The sequence below is a fragment of the Eschscholzia californica genome, unplaced genomic scaffold, assembly GCF_041429995.1.
Source record: "Eschscholzia californica isolate CP2 unplaced genomic scaffold, dmEscCali1.0.p SCAF_2, whole genome shotgun sequence".
Classification (NCBI taxonomy): domain Eukaryota; kingdom Viridiplantae; phylum Streptophyta; class Magnoliopsida; order Ranunculales; family Papaveraceae; genus Eschscholzia; species Eschscholzia californica.
In genome coordinates, this window is record NW_028238309.1 from 7,705,749 (window position 1) to 7,711,748 (window position 6,000).

Genomic DNA, 6,000 nt, shown 5'->3' on the forward strand with positions numbered 1-6,000 from the left:
TTTCTCTCTCTAAACTTGTCTCTTCCTCTCTAGATCTCTCTCATCTTCCATTAATCAACTTTGTTCTTCTTCATCTCCGTTCAGCAAGCTACTAGCTACCTAGATTATATATGATTTCCCCATAACTTCATATATAATAACACTTCAATCTAGCTCTTTCGTTTATATACAATAAGATCTTTTCTTTTGATCACCATATTAGTTAGACTGGCTTTTAGAACCTAAGAGAATCTCTATATAATGTTTATCAGGAAATTCTTGAACCTCTTTTTCTCTCTCTCTCTCTCACTTTTATCTAAACCACCAAGGCACTCATACTCTTCTCTTTATCTAAACCCATTATATTTTCTCTCCAAACTGACTCCACAAATGCTTAAATTTGTATTGTAGGAAATCAAAGATGGGGAAGTACAAGAGAAAAATTAAGATCGCTTGTGAAGTTTAGTGATGGTGCTTCTCAATCTCCCTCTACGAAGGAGTTCGAACCAGAACCATTAATGGCCTAAAATCTTAACTTCGCAAAAAAATCTCGATAAGAAGAACGACAATTCTTCAACTGAAACCAAGTCTGGTTCTTGTTATCTCCACGACTCCAAAGCCGAAGTTTGGAGAAATTTCCACCAAGACAATTTTAGCACTTATGTATGCACCCATAGGAAAAAGGGAAACGTTGAAATTCAATTTTTTCTTCATTAGTGAATCAAACAGTGAAAAGTAGAAAAATTGGAAAACAACTTTTTTCACTTGGCAAAACCAAACAGGAAAAAATATTGAAATGTTTATGGAGAAAATGTTTCACGGAGTAAATGTTTCTTGAAGAAATTTTTTCTTGATTTTTTTTCTTTTCTGCAAGTTGCTATCAAACACAACCTAAGGTTTCTGAATTCACCACATAAAATCATTTTTAATAATAAATATTAAGTCAAATTAAATTACTTCCTTTTTATAACTCAAAATTTCGGATAATGAACTATCCTAATTCCGGGAGATGTTTTCGTTAAATCTCGATTAAAATGTTGAATATGGTTTCATCATTGACCCTAGATTAGAGGATTTGATAATCGTAATACGAGATTAAAGTACATATAAAGAATAAAAGAGAAATAGGGAGAAAACTAAACTTTCGCTGGAAATGATTTCCTGTCTGCAGCCAAACGCACCCTAAGGAGCAGTTTTCCTTCTGATTTTACTGTTTTACAGACAAACAGACCCTTAGGGAAATCGATTTTCTCATCTTCTCGGAAACGAATTCTCTGTGGGAAAATAATTTTCCCACGGATTTTCTCGTCTTCCCCACTTGAATTCTCTCTCTCTAACTTTCTGTAATCTCTCTCTCTCTCTCTCTAATATAACTCTTCCTTTCTCTCTCTATATCTAATGTAACTGAAAAGAAGGAAACTATATTGATGAAATCAATCAAAAACAATATTATGATAATGAATACATTTCTCTTTGAATCTCTCTCTGTTTCTCTCTCTAACTCTCTGTTTGTTCCTCTGTAAATCTCTCTCTATTCTGTTTTCTCTCTCTCACAGAAAGCAATACAGAAGATGAAGAAAAGAAGATAAATAAGAACAATGCTCTCTGTTTCTTTTTTCTCTCACTAAAATAAGAACAGAAGAAGAAGGAGATGAAGATGATGATGAAGCAACCCTCTCTCTACAGTAAATATACTCTGTTCTTCTTCTCTATCTCTCTATGAACTTGAAGCCCAGAGAAGAAGAACAGAGCCGAATTAGTTTCCACCCAAAGATGATCCCAGCCGAGATGCCCCTCCTGTTCTTCTCCTTCATTGTTATATAGAAATGTTTCCTGTCCCAATCTCTAGAGAAATAATCAAAATCCCAATCCAGAGAATATATTCTCTTCAAGTCTCCTTCTCAATCGAATCTTCTCCCATTAAAGCTCTCGGTGATCTCTCTGATTTAGAAATAAGAAATATAGAGAGTGTAGAGAGTGAAAATCTTCCTCATTGTTTCTCTTTCTTGATAATCTTCTCAATCTAATCTTCCTTCCTTCTTTTCAAAATACGTTTCTTCTTTAGAAAGAAGTTGTCCCCAAATCTCTCTGATTTATTTCCTTAACAAAGTAATCTTTCCATCAATCCTTGATCATCTCTGTCTTCAACTTCTCTCTCTAAATACCAATGAGAATCTTCTTCTTATCTCTCGGTTTTAGAAACTTTCTGCTTCTCCCTTTTCTTTTAAATCTTCACCTATCCAGCTCTCTTTTAATCTCTCTCAAAGTTTCTTTCTCGGTTTGAATTTTTGGAAATGAGAAATAAAAGAGATGCTACAATGACATGTTGGGTGACAAGTTGGGTGACATAATAACCCATTTTTAGTAAAAATCAAAGTTTTTTCAAAGTTTGACTATGACATGGCTCTTGTCTTTTACTGAAAATGGGTTATTATGTCATCCAACTTGTCACCCAACATGTCATTGTAGCATTTTTGGAAATGAAATCACCACTTCTCTCCTTTTTTTAGTTTCTGTTATTGGATAGAATAGATAGAGACGAGAGAGAGAGAGCAAGAATCTAAACTAATTTTGGTTATTAACCTCCAATCAAAACGCGTGAAGCTGTCGCGTGGCAGCTACGAGCTCTGATTTCGTGCTTCACGGGATAGTTTAGCAAGTTGTATCCTACCCTCTGATGAAGCCACGTGCTAGGGAACAAGATCGACCGTTAGATCCAATTAGATATACTAGAGGAGTACGGTACCTATTAGCGCGCGGGTGCAAGGAATAATGTGTTGTGGAAGATCCCGAAGTACAACTGAATGTGACCGAAAGAAGCCCTCATCCCATAAAACGCATGCCACGTGTTTCTGGAAGTTCTCTAGTGACTTTGATTTTGACTGAAACTTTGGCCCATTCTAGTTTGCTCGTCCGGACTCCGATTCGACTTCCGTTTTCGCCGTTGGCTTCGTCTTCAACTCTACTTTCATCTGAGCATAAATATCGGCCACAACTTGCCGACTATCCTTACTACCAAAATGACCAAAATACCCTCTTTTATCTATTTTCCGATCTCAATTCCGTAAAAGACACCTGGACAAGAGAAACAATCAAATCATAAGAGTAATTGCTCGAAATTGACTAACTAACCCGAGTTAGGAGATTCAGATGGGACATTTTCATGTCTCATCAAAGTCTCAACGTTACCTCTTGTGTTCCAAGCTCTCAGTTTCGGATTCCCCATCTCGGGTTGAGGGAGGATGATAAGAACAATCGCGCCCTATAACCTGTATACATCAATTGTAATCTTTTAGTTTGGTATTATATCTTGCCTTTATGTACATATAATATAATGCAATCTAAAAAAATTATAGTGTGTTTGGTTGCAGGATTCCTAAGTAAGATTCTTATTAAAAGTGAGATTTGGTAGGAATCATGAATTTTTGGGTTTGGCTACCAAGAATCCTAGGACTCTTGAATCCTAAGGATTCCTTATTCCAAAAATTGTATTGGACTAAAATCCCACCCTACCCCCTAGAATTTGCTAGGATTTTGGATTAATAAATCTTAATATCAAACTTAAAATCAACGAAAAAATATTTCCTTCTACAAAATAATTATTTTAAATTTCAAAAATATTTTTATTTTTCAAAAAGTCATTTTTTTCCCAAAATCTGATCTTTTTATTACAACCATTTTTTCTCCCAAAAATCGATGCTAGTTTTTTTTCGAATATTCAATTTTTTTTTCCCAAGAAACAGATTTTTCCTTAAAAACTGTTTTTCCTCCAAATCTGTTTTTTTACCAAAAATTATTATTTTTTTTCGAAAAATATTTTTCTGAAACATGAAGTTTTATAAAAACTGTTTTGCTGATATAGACCGGGTTTTTCCCAAAAGAAAAAACGGTGCTAGAAAAAAAAGTTTCCGGAAAAAAACAAATTTCGTGAAAAAATACTTAAATAATAATAAATCATATGATTCTTATTAGTTGCCAAACAAACCAAAAAAATTACTTGGATTCATGAATCCATGGAATCATGAATTCCAAGGACTCATGAATCTGCGGATTCATGATTCCGTCATCCAAATACACCATAAGTAGTTATTTGAGAAACATAACATAGCAAAATCAATAAGATATGTCATTTACTTATTTGTTTTCTAAGCACACAAGGTTGCACAAAAGCATAAATAAGCCATTCCTCCCGTCTTAACCTCTTATCCCTTTAGAAATTTAGCTCCTCTTAATAAGCCATTGTCTTTCATTACTAGTAATTTTTCTATTATCAAGTATCAACAACAATACGTGTGTCTGCAACCAACAAAACTTAGTGCAATTGATAGATCCCAAATTAACTCATTCTTCCTCCTCTATTACTTCTTCGAACGAAGATTTCAAAACATTCTTTTATTCTCAAACACTGGATCATTTCAATTATAGACCCGAGAGCTATTCAACTTTCCCACAAAAATATGTCATAAGCTATAAATATTGGGGTCAGGTGGATTGGGGCACCCACCTTTGTGTATGTAGGAGAAAATACTTATATTGATGATGATATTGCTATTTGCTAGTATTGGTTTCCTTACCGACAATGCTCCTCAGTTCAAAGCTCTCGGTAGTCTATATATCTTGCATCACCGTTCAATCTTACAAAAGTCTCAGAATCATGCAAGCAATATTACGGTGTTTCTCTCCAAGGCCTCATTTGGATCTTGAACGAGTACGGAGGTCATGTAAGTTTTTATATAATCTCTTATAGCCGAGTACTAAATTACAACTTTTTCATATCTTTGTACTTTAAGGATCTAGTAAAGATTCTGCAAATAAATATCAAATGAAGCGGGTTATGAGTTCAAGCATTTTTGTAAAATACTAGTCAATGATTTGGAAAAGGCCAGCGCTTTAGGGAAAGCAAAATAATTTCAGGGGTGTGAAATTTTAAAGGGAATATGTGAAATTTTAGAAATTTTCTGGGGAAATTTTTTTTAAGGGGAAATCAAACATTGCTTCTTCCTCTTCTTCTTCTTCATCATCTTCAACTCCGCCCACCATTTCCGACCACCATCTCCGGCCACAACTATGATGAAAATGAATTTGAATTTGGAGAAGGAATATTCAGCTGACCTGAATCATTCATCCCTTTACAGATCAAAACCCCATGAGAATTCAACCCACAAACATCAAAATCTCCAGCTTCCGACACCAACAATAACAAACAAAGATTTAGTAGAACAAGAAGAGAACAAGTGATGATGAGCTTGACTTCATTTTCTCTCTCTACAAACTTCTTTTCCTCTCACTCACTCTTTTTAATAAACTATGATAAACTTTTTATACAAAGACAAGTATACCTAGATTAAAACTTAATGAATCTTTTGGGTTTTAGTAACTGATATTTATATAGGTTTTAATGGATGATCAAGTCACATCCATGCCAATGATTTTACTTGATTTAACTTAAATGCAATCTAGATCTCTTCCCTTTAACGTTTTATAAGTTTCCATCCATATTTTTATTACCTTAGGGTTTTGGGTTCCAATTTGAGCATATACCCTCCTCTTCCTTCTCCTTCTCTGTAACATTCCATTGCTTGATTGGGTTTTCCGGCAAGTATGCCACAAACTGTGCCAAAACCATAAGTAATGGCAATAGTGGAAACTGAACCAAGTCCTTCAACTAACAGAACTGTTGAAAAGACACCGGCGACGATGATGACGAGGGGAAAAGGATAGTGGGTCGTCGTCTTCGTAGTCATCTGACAAACTTGGGTTTTACAAGGTTGGTGAAACAGAGATCTTGTTTCTTCTCCATTGGCCGATTAGAGAGAGAAATGTAGAGAGAGAAAGAAGTGAAAATTAATAAGAGAGAGAGAGAGAGAGAGAGAGGAGCATTAGTTAGGGTTTGGTGAAGATGGTGGTGGTCGGATTTTGGTGATGATGGTGGTGGCCGGATTTTGGTGATGATGGTAGTGGTCGGATTTGGTGATAATGGTGGTGGCAGGATTCGGACAACCCTTGCCGGAATGGAGAAGA